Below are 17522 nucleotides of genomic sequence, written 5' to 3' on the forward strand. Positions count from 1 at the left end.
TACCTTTTTATCCCTTAAGTATGGCCCATATCCATTATAAGCACTAAGCACTTTATATTGTAATCTGTAGGACTAATAAGCAGCGGACATTATCTGATCCTTCAGTTTTGTCATATATGTATGTAATTTGTCAGTACTATATGTTTAATAAATCTTGTCATTTTTTATGATATTGGACTCGTACTCCATTTCTCCCTGTGTAATATGTTATGCTGGAGTGTCCATTCCTCATTCCCATTGAGTCGGCACTACAAAGTGGGCGACTCTATTGGGATATATATATTTGGTTCCGTATGGTGTTGTTTTATATGTCTGCCGTGCAAGTAGAGTTCTTGGGAACATCTGTCAGGAGGAACTCCAGTGTAACATAGTACTAGGAGATCTTCACACTAAAGGAGCTATAGAGGAGACATTCAGGAAAGGCAAATAAGTTGGCGGAGTGTGAAGGGGAGCATTCCATCTTGCCTGGAGGTTGACTGAGTCCCTGATCCGGCGGACATGGCACAGAAGCGGGCATTACAGACTGTGAGTAAAGCTTTGGAACTACATGCCCTGGTGTCCTCCATTCCTTCCTGCGTCCGTCTGCCTGGCACTGCTACATCCCTTGCGCCGGACACTACACCATCTAAGTGTCTCCACATCTACACTGCCCTGGGACAACAGCCCTGCCTGTGGAGGGCTATACTATCCTTGCTGAACCACACCATCTGTCCCAGAGGATCTGTCTGCAGCGTCGGCTTAATACCTCCCTTGCCGAACACCACAGGTGGCGTCACGAACTATTCATTTAACTACATTCCACCATTTATCTTCCTATTACTTCGGCGCCCAGGGCCACGGTCCGGGTCACCACCACTGTGACACATCCCACTGATACTGGCCCGGTACCGAGTACCCCACAGCCCTGGGAGGGCGACCCACATACAGCTTTGGCAAAAATTAAGAGACCACTGCACAGTTTAATAAAAATCAGATTCTCTACATGTCTGACAGCCATTCCATTCCATGTCAGTTGAATTCCAACCAGAGTATACCTCATTCTACTTAATGTGCTTCTTATTAGGTGATCACCTGAACCAAATCTTATTTAATGAAGGAAAGTATAAAAACCTTGCTGTGGTGTTCACAATCCTTACAATAGAACAAGCTGGATGGCAAAACAAGTGCAAATAATATCCCAAAAGTAATATGAATGAAAAAATAACTTTTAAACATGCCAAAGGAGTTGAAAAGAAAAGTCTTGAGTGAGAAAAAGAAGGGCTCAATTCTGGCTTTACTAGCAGAGGGATACAGTGATCGTCATGTTGCCTACATCCTTAAAATTTTTAAGACTGAAGTCCATTACAACAAGGTCAAGCAGCGGGCATTGGGGACAACGAAGCTACAGACCGGCAGAGGGCGAAAACGACTCTCCACTGACCGGGATGATCATCATCTTATTTGAATGTCACTCAGCAACCGCAAGATGACATCAAGTGACCTACAAAAGGAATGGCAAATGGCAGCTGGAGTGAAGTGCACGGCAAGAACAGTTCATAACAGGCTCCTAGATGCAGGGCTCAAGTCATGTAAAGCCAGAAAAAAAAGCCTTTTACCAATGAGAAGCAAAGGAGAGCAAGGCTGAAGTTTGCCAAAGACCATACGGATTGGACCATATAGGACTGGAGTAAGGTCATCCGCTATGATAAGTCTAATTTTCAGCTTTGCCCAACACCTGGTCGTCTAATGGTTAGACGGAGACCTGGAGAGGCGTACAAGCTACAGTGTCTTGCACCCACTGTGAAATTTGGTGGAGGATTGATGATGGTCTGAGGATGCTTCAGCAGGGCTGGAATTGGGCAGGTTAATCTTTGCAAAGGACGTATGAATCAAGCTGCATAAAAGGTTATACTGGAAAAACAGTTGATTCCTTCTGCTCAGGCAATGTTTCCCAACTCTGAGGACGGTTTTTTTTTCCAGCAGGACAATGCGCCATGCCACACAGCCAGATCAATCAATGTGTGGATGAAGGACCACCACATCAAATCCCTGTCATGGCCAGCCCAATCTCCAGACCTGAACCCTATTGAAAACCTGGAATGTAATCAAGAGGAAGATGGATAGTCACAAGCCATCAAACAAAGAAGAACTGCTTACATTTTTGTACCAGGAGTGGCATAAGGTCACCCAAAAGATGCCCCTACTGCCCCACACACACAATCTGATGGTCCCCAGACACAGTATGATGGCCTACACAGCACCCCACACACTATGATACTGCCCTCCAGCCCATGATATAATGTGTTGGCCACCCACATTGGGGTATGAGGACCTCATAGCTCCCCACTTAGTATTTTGGTCCCCCACACACATTTGGATAATTCCCACAGCTCTGTCACACAGTGTGGTGGCACCCATAACCCTCCACAAGGTATTGTGGCACCCACAGCCTCCCACACACTGTATAATGGCTACGATTTAGTGAAATATTTTCACCTGCAGCAATGAGGTTATGATGCTCAAGAAGAGTGGTGATTCAGGGACACGAAAGCTCCTTTTTGCACCATTATATTCAACTGTATCTGTATCCCAAACTCAAGATCTCAGTGGAGAGAGTGTCATTCAGTCCTGGACCCCCTGAACTCATGTGTTCCTTAGTGACCTTTTGGTTTGCCAGTGTTAATGGTACAACACTGCTGTAAATCATATATTTAGCTGAATGATCTGTAAAAAAGATACAAACCCATAAGAGCTCCTATTCCTGAAGTTTTCTCTGTTCACTCCATTTTCTCAGTGTTAGAGATAGCAGGAGAGAGAGGGTTGTACACAGATCTTCAGTAGAGATGGGAGAAAGAAGTTCGGGGAAAAAAGGTTATAGTAGTGACTCGCCCCCAGAGGCTGTGGGGTACTCGGTGCCGGGCCCGTTGATCACAATGGGAGATGTAACATACATAGTAACATAGTTTTGAAGGCTGAAGGAAGACCTTATGTCCATCTAGTTCAGCCTATTTTTAGTGCAGCTGTTCTGCATTGTTGATCCTGGGGAAGGCAAAAAAAAACCACAACACAATACTCCAAGTGTGGTCTGACAGGTGATTTCTACAGAGGGAGAATTATGTTTTCATCTCGTGTCCCCAGACCTCTTCTAATGCATCCCATGACCCTATTTGCTTTGGTGGCAGCTGAATGACACTGGGCACTCCAATTGAGCTTCTTATTGACTAAGATGCCTAAGTCTTTCTCCATGTCTGATTTCCCCAGCAGTTTCCCATTTAGTAAGTAATTGTAGCTTCTGTTTCTCCTTCCAATGTGCATACCCTTACACTTATCTGTGTTAAACCTCATTTGCCATTTTTCAGCCCAATTCTCCAATTTATTCAAATCTGTCTGTAGTTGCAAACTGTCCTCCTTTGAGTTAACTACCTTACATAGTTTTGTATCATCTGCAAATACTGTTATTTTACTGTGTAAGCCATCCACTAGATCATTAATAAATATATTAACCCCTTCACTACCAAGGGTGGTTTGCACATTAACTCCTGGGACAATTTTTACAATTCTGACCACTGTCCCTTTATGAGGTAATAACTCTGGAAAGCTTCCATGGTTCCTGGTGATTCTGACATTGTTTTCTCATGACATATTGTACTTCATGTTAGTGGTAAAATTTCATTCATATAACTTGTGTTTATTTGTGAAAAAAAAGGAAATTTGGCGAAAATTTTGAAAATTTCGCAATTTTCCAACTTTGAATTTTTATGCTCTTAAATCACAGAGATATGGCACACAAAAAAATTAATAGATAACATTTCCCACCTGTTTACTTTACATCAGCACAATTTGGGAACCAAAATTTTTTTTTGTTAGAAAGTTATAAGGGTTAAAAGTTGACCAGCGATTTCTCATTTTTACAACACCATTTTATTTTTAGGGACCACATCACATTTGAAGCCACTTTGAAGGGTCTATATGATAGAAAATACCCAAAAGTGACACCATTCTGAAAACTGCACCCCTCAAGGTGCTCAAAACCACATTCAAGAAGCTTATTAACCCTTCAGGTGCTTCACAGGAATTTTTTGAATGTTTAAAAAAAAATGAACATTTAACTTTTTTTCACAAAAAAAATTACTTCAGGTTCAATTTTTTTATTTTAACAAGGGTAACTGGAGAAATTGGACTCCAAAAGTTATTGTGCAATTTGTCCTGAGTACGCTGATACCTGATATGTGAGGGGAACCACTGTTTGGGCGCATGGCAGAGCTTGGAAGGGAAGGAGCACCGTTTGATTTTTTCACTGCAAAATTGGCTGGAATTCAGATTGGACGCCATGCCACGTTTGGAGAGCCCCTGATGTACCTAAACAGTGGAAACCCCCCACAAGTGACCCCATTTTGGAAACTAGACCCCCGAAGGAACTTATCTAGATATGTGGTGGGCACTTTGAACCCCCAAGGGCTCCATAGAAGTTTATAACGTACAGCCGTACAATTAAACAAATCATATTTCTTCCACAAAAATGATCTTTTCACCCCCAATTTTTATTTTCCCAAGAGTAACAGGCCCCCAAAAGTTATTGTGAAATTTGTCCTGAGTACGTTGATACCCCATATATGGGGGTAAACCACTATTTGGGCACATGGCAGAGCTCAGAAGGGAAGCCGCGCCATATAACTTTTTTGGCTGGAATTGAGATAGGACGCCATGTCGCATTTTGAAAGCCCCCAATTCTAACTCCAAACCTAACCCTAACCCTAGCCCTAGCCCTAACCCTAGCTCTGACCCTAGCCCTAATGGGAAAATGGAAATAAAAAAAAAAAAAAATATTTTATTATTTTTCCCTAACTAAGGGGGTGATAACGGGGGGGTTTGATTTACTATTTATGGTGGGTTTTTATTTTTGGCAGCTGTCATACGCTAAAAGACGCTTTTTATTGTAAAAATAGTTTATGCATCACCACATTTTGAGAGCTATAATTTTTCCATATTTTGACTCACCGAGTCATGTGAGGTCTTATTTTTTGCGGGACGAGTTGACGTTTTTATTGGTATCATTTTCGGGCACGTGACATTTTTTGATTGCTTTTTATTCCGATTTTTGGGACGCAGAATGAACAAAAACCAGCGTTTCATGAATTTCTTTTGGGGGGTGCGTTTACACCCTTCTGCGTGTGGTAAAATTGATAAAGCGGTTTTATTCTTTGGGTCAGTACGATTACAGCGATACCTCATTTATGTCATTTTTTTATGTTGTGGTGGTTTTATGCAATGAAAACAATTTCTATATAAAAAATAATTATTTTTGTATCGCTTTATTCTGCGAGCTATAACTTTTTTATTTTTTTGCTGATGATGCTGTGTTGTGGCTTGTTTTTTGCGGGACAAGATGACGATTTCAGTGGTACCATGGATATTTATATGCATCTTTTTGATCGTGCGTTATTGCACTTTTTGTTCGGCGGTATGATAATAAATCATTATTTTTTGCTTTGTTTTTTATTTTTATTTTTTAAGGGGTTCGCTAAAGGGGTTAACTAATAGGACAGTTTTATAGGGTGGGTCATTATGGACGCGGTGATACCAAATATGTGTACTTTTATTGTTTTTTTGTTTTTTTTATTTTCAAAAAATGAATTTATTAGGGAATTTTTTTTTTTTTTTAATTATTTTTACACTTTTCTTTTTTTTACTTTATTATAATGTCCCATGGGGGACATCACTGTCCTGTGACAGTCGCTGATCTGTCACATCACAGATCGCTGTGACAGATCAGCGATCTGTCACAGGCACTGCTGCAGGCTTCCTCATGCCTGCGCTCTGCGGGCAGTGAGGAAGCCAGCTCCCTGCAGGCCCCCGAAGGTCTCCGTCGACATATTGGATCCGGGGACCTGCAGGGAAGGTGACCCCCGCAGCGGCGCTGCACATCGCGCTGCTGTTGGGGTCGCGATGCTTCCTTTACTCCCCGGTACACCGCGATCATGTTTGATCGCGGTGTGCAAGGGGTTAACGTGTTGGGGGCGGTCCGTGACCACCCCTGACACATTGTGCCTGGTGTCAGCTGTGATAATCAGCTGACACCCGGCCGCGATCAGCGGCGCTCACCACGTGAGCACCGCTGATCGCATTAGACGTACTATTCCATCCTTGGGACTTAGGTCCCAGGTCACATGGACGGAATAGTACGTCCAATGTAGGAAAGGGGTTAAATAGTAGGGGGCCCAATACAGATCCCTGTGGTACCCCACTAGTAACCCTGGCCCAATCTGAGTATGCACCATTAATAACCACTCTTTGTTTTCTATCACTAAGCCAGCTACCTACCCATCTACACACATTTTCCCCTAGCCCAAGCTTTCTCATCTTACTTACCATTCTTTTATGTGGGACAGTGTCAAATGCTTTAGAGAAGTCGAGATAAATGATATCCAATGATTCTCCTTGGTCCATTTGAGAGCTTACATCCTCATAGAAGCTGATCAGGTTAGTTTGACAGGAGCGATCGTTCATAAATCCATGTTGATATGGAGTTAACATTTATTAACATTGAGATATTCCATAATGGTATCCCTTAGAAACCCTTTAAAAATTTTACCCACAACAGATGTTAAGCTTACCGGCCTATAGTTTCCAGGTTCCCTTTTACACCCCTTTTTGAATATTGGTACCATATTTGCTTGCCGCCAATCAAAAGGAACAGACCCTGTTTCTATAGACTCTTTAAATATAAGGAATAGAGGCCTGTCAATCACATTACTTAACTCCCTTAATACCCGAGGGTGAATGCCATCAGGGCCTGGTGATTTGTCAATTTTAATCTTACTAAGGCGGTTCTGCACTTCTTCCTGGGTTAGGCAGGTAATACTTAATGGGGAGTTTACATTATCACTCTGCTTTTCCCCTGGCAAATCCTTTTCCTGTTTGAACACTGTTGAGAAAAAAGTATTTAAAACATTTGCTTTTCCCACATCACTCTCTATGATTTCACCCTCATTGTTCTTTAAAGGGCCGACACCATCAATTTTAATCATTTTACTGTTTATATAATTAAAGAATAGCTTGGGGTTTGTTTTACTTTCCTTAGCAATGAGTCTCTCAGTTTCCACTTTTGCTAAATGTGACATGTCACAGCGGCAGTGACCCGGTCCGTGGCCTCAGGCGGTCAATGTAAAAGGGGTAGAGTGATGGGGGTAAAGTTGTTGAGATGATTTGTGACCCCACCTGTGGTTTCTGGTCAGTTTGACCAGCGCTGCAGGGTTGCTTCTCTGGGACAGATGGTGTGGTGCAGCAATGATGTTGAAGCTCCCGACAGGTGGAGCTGTAGTCCCAGGGCAGAGAAGATGACATTGGCAAGTGGGTAGATGGTGTAAAGAAGTAGATGTAGCAGAGCCAGGTGCAAGGCGCAGGAATAAGTGGAGGACACAAGGGCATGTAGTTCCAAAGCTTTACTCAGTCTGCTGCGCATCCAGGTGCCCACTTCGGTGCCGTGTCCGGTGTCCTCCAGGTCAGGGTCTCAGCCAACTCCCCAGGCAAGGTAAAGTACACCTTTCCAGCACTCCTCCAACATGTGCCTTCTCTGAACATCTCCATACTAGCTCCTAATATGAAGTACTTGTAGTTGCGTATTAAACTCAAGTTCCTCCTTCTTGATGTTACTTAGAACTCTACTTGTACGGCAGACAGCTGTAGCCAGCTTCGGGGACTCCTTGCTATCAAGTCCTGGCTCACCCACTTTGCTGTTGTGCCCCCAAGTCTTAGGTGGGAATAAAGTGGTGACAACTTCTATTCCTCCGGTGTCTGCTGCAGGAACATCAGTATCCATACAACATTGGGGACCAGACCCCGGCCATGCGCTTAGAACTTGAGGAAGGGCTCTGCTCTGACCCTAGTCCTTAGTTCTCTTCTTCTCCTTACGTTCCGTACTAAACTTTCTTCCCTCTGAAGAATCAGGCTTTCTATGGCGCTTTCCTGTGCCAGCAGCTCCAGGTTACAGGAGTCTGCTGCAGCACTTCCTTCACGCCATCCCTCTCAGGGGATCTTCTCTCACAGGCTGGCCCTTTCCTAATATTCTCCCGCTCTCTTGTGCAGTCTAAGCTCCACCCACCTCCCAGCACTCTTCGTGTTCCAAGCAGGGAGCCACCAAAGGTGCTTTGCTACACTACTACGGTATGTTGTGTGGGATGTGAGTGTTGTAGTGTGGTCAGGTGTCTCCACCTTACCTGGATAGTGGGGTACCACACCTCAGGAGGAGGTGCAGTACCTCTGTGGCAACTGAACCCTCAGGGGCGCCACAGTAGACAAAGAGGAAAGTACATGAAGAGGAGAGTATAGTGTTGGAGCTGTTCATAATTCATGAAGGCAGCAGAATACATCAGAGCTCACATCCAGTCTACAGTATATTACAGGAAGAGAAACTCCTACAAGAGGAAAATCTGAAACTTGGATAAGACTGCAAACTAAATATTAATGAGGCGGTATGAAAATAAACAAAGGAATGAAGGTTGTAGGCTAAAAATGATTTTCTTTAACTAAAGGTAACCACTAACACTTATAAAAAATATATATTTTCTTTCATGTCTAAAGTACCGTATATGGGCTGGACATACAGTATACGCACTAGTAATGCCCCCTTTAATTTAAAATAATCTCTGGAGGCAGATTCTCAGGGAGATCTATGTCTGGCCCATAGATCTTAACAGCTCATTTATATATTAAGAAAAACATGGATTTCTCTAGAATAAAACATTGAGACGCAAATATCAAGGTATTCAGTTATCTATGCCCTGCATCCCTATATGGATGGCTTAGGAGGGTTGATCCCACTGACAGATGCCCTTTACGTATAATATTTATGTCTAAAAACACCCATTGAATTATCTTCGGTCAAGTAGCTCAAAATCACTTTCTTAGCTAAACCATCCCAGGGCCAGAGTTAGGGGCATGCAAGCTAGGTATTTGCCTATGGCCCACACTCCCACAGGTGCCCCCAGGCAGTGGTGTGCCGCTAATAGTGGCACACCACATGGTCGCTATGGGGCCCATGAGTCAGGGTCATAGATGCTGGTAGAGTTTAAATCAATTATGGAGGAGAGAGCGTCAGGTAATGCTTCCTTTTCCATAATTCCCCTCTGCATCTGACGAAGTGGGCGTGATGATGTCACTTCATTGCGCGCCACGCTGTGCCGAGCAGTGGAGCTGATGAGGGTAACAACTCTGCTGGAATCACTGCATGGCCTCCCATCCCCCGCACACCAACTTACTCACTGGTCCAGGTCATACTGTGATTTCTGTCTGCTGCCAGCTCCATGTTCTGTGCCTCTTGTCTCTCATCTGCTCTGTGCTTGTTTCCTGGCTGTGTTCATAGGGGGGCGGCGCCAGAACTCTCTGGTTCTTATGGAATCAGGGTGCACCTGTCTAATGTGTCCCTGACCAATTACCAAGAGCCCTCTAGTATTTAGGGCAGCTTCACCCTGATCTTGCCTGTGCAATGTGTTTACTCAGTTAGTGTCTTGCTACTGAGCTGCCAGGTCTTGCTCTGTGTTCCTCCTTCTCTGGAGGCTTTACTCCTTGCTTTGCTTGGTACTTGTCTGCCCTCCTGGAGGCAGAATATCCTGGTCTGTGTCTTTGCTCCAGCCTTGCTTTGTACCTGTGTACTTTGGTCCCTGTGCCTTGGTCCTGTACCTTGTCTTGCATTGTCACCTTGTCTGAACTCTGTCCTACCTCTGTCTGTCTCCCTGTCTTTGGCTTTTTTCCCTGCTGTGTCTCTCCTGGTGTCCTCCCTGTCTGCTTGTGTTCCGCACTCTTTCGGCTCTGTTCATGCTCCGCTCTCTTGTGACTCTACCTGCTCTGTACTCTTTAGGCTCTGCCTGTGCTCTGTACTCTTGAGGTTCTGCTTGGTTCTGGTTCTGTTGCTGCATAACCTCTTGCTGCTCTACTATTCTTATCTGCAGTCTTGCGGCTCTGCTCGTGCTCCGCTCTCTTGCGACTCTGTCTGCTCTGTACTCTTTAGGCTCTGCCTGTGCTCCGTAGTCTTGCAGTTCTGCTTGGTTTTGCTGCTGCAGAACCTCTTGCTGCTCTACTCTTCTTCGCAGCCTTGCGGCTCTCCTCCTGTGTGAACAGGTCCAAACCTGTTCCTTCACACTCCAATCGTTCCTGTCAGTACCCGTACCTGCTCCTCCTGTGTGAACAGGTCCAAACCTGCTCCGTCATACTCCACTCTTTCTTGTCAGTACCTGTACCTGCTGCTCCTGTGTGAAGAGGTCCAAACCTGTTCCGTCATACTCCACTCTTGCCTGTCTGTACCAGTACCCGCTGTGTGAACAGGTCTCTACCTGTTCCTTCATACACCACACCAGCCTGCCCTGCGCCTCAGCCGTGCCTGCCCTGTGTCTCAGTCATACCTGCTTGCCCTGTGCCTCAGCCGTGCCTACCTGCCCTGTGCCTCAGCCATGCCTGCTTGCCCTGTGCCTCAGCCATGCCTGCTTGCCCTGTGTCTCAGCCGTGCCTGCTTGCCCTGTGTCTCAGCCGTGCCTGCTTGCCCTGTGTCTCAACCGTGCCTACCTGCCCTGTGTCTCAGCCGTGCCTACCTGCCCTGTGTCTCAGCCGTGCCTACCTGCCCTGTGTCTCAGCCGTGCCTGCTTGCCCTGAGTCTCAGCCATGCCCACCTGCCAGTGTCTCGGCCATGCCCGCCTGCCAGTGTCTCAGCCGTACATGCCTGCTCATGTCTCTGCTGTGCCTGCCTGCCAGTGTCTCAGCTGTGCCTGCCAGTGTCTTGGCTGTGCCACTGTCTCCCCAAGTGGGATCAGCAGCCACAGTCAGACACCACTCTGGAGTGGCACCTGGCAGCTGCCTGCCGCACAAGCCTGACCTCACCATCAGAGGTTCCAGTGAAAACCAAGGCAGCTGTCCTAGTCATGCCCCTTCCAGGGTAGTCTGGTTTGTGGCACAGTGGGGCCATAACCCATTGACTCACGCCCAACAGTCAGGGCGTGAGCGTGACACTGAGTAGACGTGCTGCAGAGACTAGAGCAGCTGGGGAATGAGGAGAAGTGAGTAATGTATTTATTTTGAAATCATTGAGTATGTGGTGGCCATAACATTGGAGGACTATAAGGTGTGCATTATACTATATGAGGCTGCATTATACTCTATGGAGGCTGTATTATACTATGAGGCTGCTTTATGCTATATGGGGTTGCTTTATACTCTAATGAGCTGCATTATACAATATGAAGCTGCATTATACTTTGAAATAAAACCTACAAGAGAAAAAAATAGCAAAACCCCTGCTGTAACTAAGTAAATAAAAACCAAAAAGTGCATTTAAATAACACAGAGTCAAGCTCAATGTTTGTGTTTTTTCATTGTACTTTTTAGGGCTGCATTATACTATATGGGAGTGCATTATCCTCCATGGCGCTGCATTATAATCTATGGGGCTGCATTATACAGTATGGAGGCTGCATTATACTGTAAGGGGGTTGCATTATACTCTATGGGGTCTGCATTATACTATATGGGGCTGCATTGTACTCTCTGGGGCTGTATTATACCCTATGGGGGCTGCTTTGTAGTCCATGTAGGCTGCACTATACGCTATGGGGCTGCGTTATACTCTATTGGGGTTGTGTCACGGGGGGCTTAGTTCAACTAAGGCTGTAACTCCCGGGGCCCCTGTGATGTCCCTCTAACTAGGGGAAACCCTGTCTGACCCTCAACCCAGGGTTTTTGCTGAAGGTGCAAATGCCTGAGCCTCCACCCTTTCCTCATCTCCTGCTCAGCCCTGCACTTAACCCTCCACCCTCCACCCAGTGAGGAGTCACAACACCAAAGCCCCCACACAAATATGACAGACGGGGAACTTAAACTGCACTGCGCTGCACACAAACAGGAATAAACAGTAATGTGAACAGGGCACAACTAAACACAAATATGGGAAGGAGAAAGGATAACAACGGATCATACGACACCAGATACGAATCTCTCTCTCTGCAACACCTCCACTCCAGACCGGAACCACTTGGTATGAAACACAAGCTATAATCAGCGATGCCCATAGGCCGGCATGACTATTTAAAGACCGTGGGCGTGACTAACCATCCAACCTGGTCTCCAGCAGGATTAACCCCCGAGAGCCTGAAGATCAAGCCGGCGCCACTGAGGCTATAGTGGCTGGAGGTGGAACTACCTCTGCCTGCCGGACGCAGTGGTGTGAACAGCGTCCGACATGACATTACCCCGTCTTCTACGAGGGACCTCCGGACCCTCAAGACTCATAGGACCCGGCTTGTCCGGATGACGACGGTGAAAAGAACTGACCAGCCGATCCGCATGTATGTCTGAGGCTGGAACCCAAGACCTCTCCTCCGGACCATACCCCCGCCAGTGCACCAAATACTGAAGAGTACGGCGTACTACTCGAGAGTCCACTACCTTGGCGACCTCAAACTCTAAATCGCCATCCACCATGACTGGAGGTGGCAACGGCGTTGTGTCCACAGAGCCTACCACCTTTTTCAATAAAGCCCTGTGAAACACGTTGTGTATCTTGTACACCGCGGGAAGTTCCAACCGATAAGCCACTGGGTTAATGATGGCAGAAATCCTAAAAGGCCCAATAAACCTTGGACCCAGTTTCAAAGATGGAATTTTGAGTTTTATGTTCTTCGTAGCTAACCACACCCATTCACCCACACACAGGTCCGGACCTGGCACGCGTCTACTGTCAGCCACCCGTTTGTACCTGGCACTCATGCTCAACAAATGCTGTTTCACCCGCCTCCAGACTGATGACAATTGGGCTCCTAGCTGATCCTCCTCCGGGACACCCCCTGAGTCACCCTGACGTAAGGTACAAAACTGAGGATGTTGACCGTACACACAAAAGAATGGAGACTCTCCTGATGACTCTTGGCGGTGATTATTTAGCGCGAATTCGGCCAGGGGAAGGAAAGTAGACCACTCCTCCTGGTTGTCGGACACAAAGCATCGTAAATACTGTTCTAGATTTTGGTTCATGCGCTCAGTTTGTCCATTAGACTGTGGATGAAACGCCGATGAATGTGACAACTTGATCCCCAAACGTGAGCAAAAAGCTTTCCAAAACCTCGCCACAAATTGCGTACCCCTATCAGATACTATGTCCGACGGTACTCCATGGAGTCTGACCACCTCCTTCACAAATACCTGAGCCAATGTCTTAGCATTGGGCAATGAAGACAACTCCACAAAATGCGCCATCTTTGAAAAACGGTCAACCACCACTAGGATGACCGTGTTCCCCGCCGAGGCTGGCAAGTCAGTGATGAAATCCATGGAGATTTCTGTCCATGGCCTATTGGGTACCCCCAGAGGCTGTAGCGTGCCAGCAGGACGGGTACGGGGTGACTTAGCCCTAGCGCACGTGATGCAAGCTGCCACGTATGAGACCACGTCCTGCCGGATTTTGGGCCACCAGAAATGACGTGATACCAGCTCTAAGGTGCCCCTCACCCCTGGATGACCAGCCAGTACCAAGTCGTGGTGTTCCTTCAACAGCTTAAGCCGAAGATGCAGGGGTACAAATGATTTGTTGGCGGGAAGTCCTGGTGGTACCTCCTCCTGGGCCTCGGCAATCTCCGCCTCTACCTCCGTCGTGAGAGCAGAGACCACTACCCCTTTCTGGAAGATGGGAACTGGCTCTTCCCGAGGTTCTCCCCCCCGGAAAACACCTAGACAAAGCATCCGCCTTGGTGTTTTTAGCCCCGGGACGGTAAGTCACAAGAAAATTGAAACGAGTAAAAAACAATGCCCAGCGAGCCTGCCTAGGAGACAGACGCTTGGCCGACTCCAGATAGAGCAGATTCTTATGGTCGGTGATGACTGTGACCTGGTGAGCCGCCCCCTCCAAGAAGTGTCGCCATTCCTCAAAAGCCAGTTTGATGGCTAACAACTCCCTGTTGCCGATATCATAATTCCGTTCGGCCGGCGACAGCTTCTTGGAGAAGTAGGCGCATGGATGCATCTTGCTCAAGGACAAGCCTTGAGACAGTACTGCCCCCACTCCCACCTCCGACGCATCAACCTCCACCACGAAAGGTTTAGACACGTCTGGTTGCACCAGAATGGGGGCTGAAGCAAAACTATTCTTCAGACGCTCAAATGCACGTATAGCCACCTCAGGCCAGTTCACTAGATCGGCACCCTTTTTTGTCATGTCCGTGAGCGGTTTGGCGATAGTCGAAAAGTGTCTTATAAATTTCCTATAATAATTGGCAAACCCAAGGAACCGCTGGAGTGCTTTCAGACTCTCTGGCCTCTCCCATTGCAGCACCGCTTGCACCTAAGCGGTGTCCATTTTAAACCCGGCTGCGGACACAATATATCCCAAAAAGGGCAACTCCTGGACAAAAAATAAGCATTTTTCCAGCTTAGCATAGAGCTGATTCTCCCGGAGCAACTGTAACACCTGCCTGACATGCTCCAAATGAGTGTCCCGATCGCTAGAATAAATGAGGATATCATCCAGGTATACAATCACAAATCTCCCCAGGATATGAGCAAATACATCATTAATAAAATGTTGGAAAACGGCAGGCGCGGTGGTCAACCCAAACGGCATAACCAGACTCTCAAAATGACCCTCAGGAGTGTTAAACGCCGTCTTCCACTCATCCCCCTGACGGACCCTTATGAGGTTATATGCCCCCCTGAGGTCCAGCTTGGAAAACCATTTCGCCCCCGCTACCTGGTTGAACAAATCCGGGATTAACGGCATTGGGTAGGGATCACGGATAGTAATCTGGTTTAACTCTCGGAAATCCAGACACGGGCGTAACCCCCCATCTTTCTTCTTAATGAAGAAAAACCCCGCGGCTACAGGCGAGGACGAAGGCCGGATGTGTCCTTTGCTCAGACTCTCCGCAATGTAGTTTTTCAGAGCTTGTCTCTCAGGACCAGAAATATTAAACATCCTGGCCTTAGGTAATTTGGCCCCGGGTTTTAACCTAATAGCACAGTCATAGGCTCTATGTGGAGGCAGTTCTGAGCAACCCTTCTCAGAGAAAACATCCGCGAAATCCTGCAAAACCTCCGGAAGGCTGGGTGTCACGGCGGACACACATGTGGCCAAGCAATTGTTTTGGCAGAAACCACTCCATTGTACTATGTCCTGAGTTGTCCAATCAATTACCGGGTTGTGCCTGGACAACCATGGAAAACCCAGGACCATTTGTGCTGGGAGATTACGGAGGACCCTACATGTAACCGACTCAGAATGTAGGACCCCAATGTGGAGTTTCGCCTGTGCCACAAACTCCGTAATCTCCTCTTGAGGGAGGGGAACAGCATTAATGGTCACCACCTGTATGGGGTGAGGAAGTTTTTCGATCTTAAACCCTTCGGTGTGTGCAAACTTCTCATCTATGAGATTGGTGGCGGAACCGCTATCCACAAATACTGATATTGGTAGCTCTCTGCCCGCGATAATAACCTTGGCAGGGAGCATACAATGAGATACCATCATGGAGGATATGCATACGCTCAGTTGGGTCTCCTCCATACCCACTGAGCTTAACAGTTTTCCGCCGATGTGACCCTCTTAGGTAGTACCGGGCAAACGTTAACATAATGACGAGTTTTACCACAGTAGAAACATGCTCCGGGCTTCCGGAATCCCGGAGCGCGACGCTTAACCTGTGCCACGCCAGCAATCTGCATAGGTTCAGAGAACTCATCAACTTCAACCACACTTGCACCTCTGCTTTCCCCCAGAGGTAGCGTCTCCTGTGCCCCCTGACGAAACAGGCGATCAATACGTATCACCAAACTCATGGCAGACTCCAATGATGCCGGAGTCTCATACATCAGGAGGGCTTGTTTAACCCTCCCTGATACCCCATGAATATACTGGCTCCGCAGGGCTGGGTCATTCCACTGTGTCTCTACGGCCCAGCGGCGAAATTCCGAACAATAGTCCTCTGCCAAGCGCTCCCCCTGGCGGAGGGCGCGGATTTTAGATTCTGCTAGAGCCAGTCGGTCAGGATCATCGTAAATGAGCCCGAGGGCAGAAAAAACATTATCAACAGAATGAAATGTAGCAGAGTCGGCTGGTAAAGAAAATGCCCATGCTTGGGGGTCCCCACTCAGTAATGACAACACTAGCCCTACCCGCTGGGCCTCATTACCTGAGGAGATTGGCCGCATGCGGAAGTATAACTTGCAGGCCTCCCGAAATACGAGAAATTTGCTGCGATCCCCTGAAAATCGTTCTGGCAGCGGAAACTTCGGCTCTGCACCGATACCTGCAGATGCCGTTTGCACCTTCGCTACTACCAGGGCCTGCTGCTGAACTGCCCCTTTCAACTCGGAGACCTGTATGGACAGCGCCGCCAACTGGCGGGTTATGGACTCTAATGGATCCATGGACTCTTGAAAAAATGTGGGCCGATTATAATGTCACGGGGGGCTTAGTTCAACTAAGGCTGTAACTCCCGGGGCCCCTGTGATGTCCCTCTAACTAGGGGAAACCCTGTCTGACCCTCAACCCAGGGTTTTTGCTGAAGGTGCAAATGCCTGAGCCTCCACCCTTTCCTTATCTCCTGCTCAGCCCTGCACTTAACCCTCCACCCTCCACCCAGTGAGGAGTCACAACACCAAAGCCCCCACACAAATATGACAGACAGGGGTAACTTAAACTGCACTGCGCCGCACACACACAGGAATAAACAGTAATGTGAACAGGGCACAACTAAACACAAATATGGGAAGGAGAAAGGATAACAACGGATCATACGACACCAGATACGAATCTCTCTCTCTGCAACACCTCCACTCCAGACCGGAACCACTTGGTTATACAAACACAAGCTATAATCGGCGACGCCCATAGGCCAGCATGACTATTTAAAGACCGTGGGCGTGACTAACCATCCAACCTGGTCTCCAGCAGGATTAACCCCCGAGAGCCTGAAGATCAAGCCGGCGCCAGTGAGGCTATAGTGGCTGGAGGTGGAACTACCTCTGCCTGCCGGACGAAGTGGTGTGAACAGCGTCCGACATGACATGTTGCTTTATACTCTATGGGTTCTGCATTATACTCTATCAAGGACTATGTAAAGTGCACTGTACTATTTGTACTCTATGGTTGCTGCATTATACTCTATCAAAGACTATTGGGTGTACATTATACTATATGGGGGCTGCATTATACTGTACGGAAGACTATGAAGAATGCATTATACCATATGGAGAACTATGGGGAATGAATTATACTATTTGAAGGACTATGGGGCGCAATTTACTATAGGGAGTGCATTGTACTATATGGAGGACTATGGTGAGTTCATTATACAATATGGAAGACTATCGGATGCATTATGCTATATGGAGGACTATGGGGAGTGTATAATACTATATGGAGGACTATGGGAAGTGCATTATACTGTATGGAGGACTATGGGGTGCATTATACTTTATGGAAGACTATTGGGTGCATTATACTAAATAGAAGGCTATTGGTAGTGCATTATACAATATAGAGGACTATGGGATGCACTATGCTACAATGA

Source organism: Dendrobates tinctorius, unplaced genomic scaffold, assembly GCF_039654945.1.
Source record: "Dendrobates tinctorius isolate UK_male_01 unplaced genomic scaffold, ASM3965494v1 ptg000038l, whole genome shotgun sequence".
Taxonomy (NCBI): Eukaryota; Metazoa; Chordata; class Amphibia; order Anura; family Dendrobatidae; genus Dendrobates; species Dendrobates tinctorius.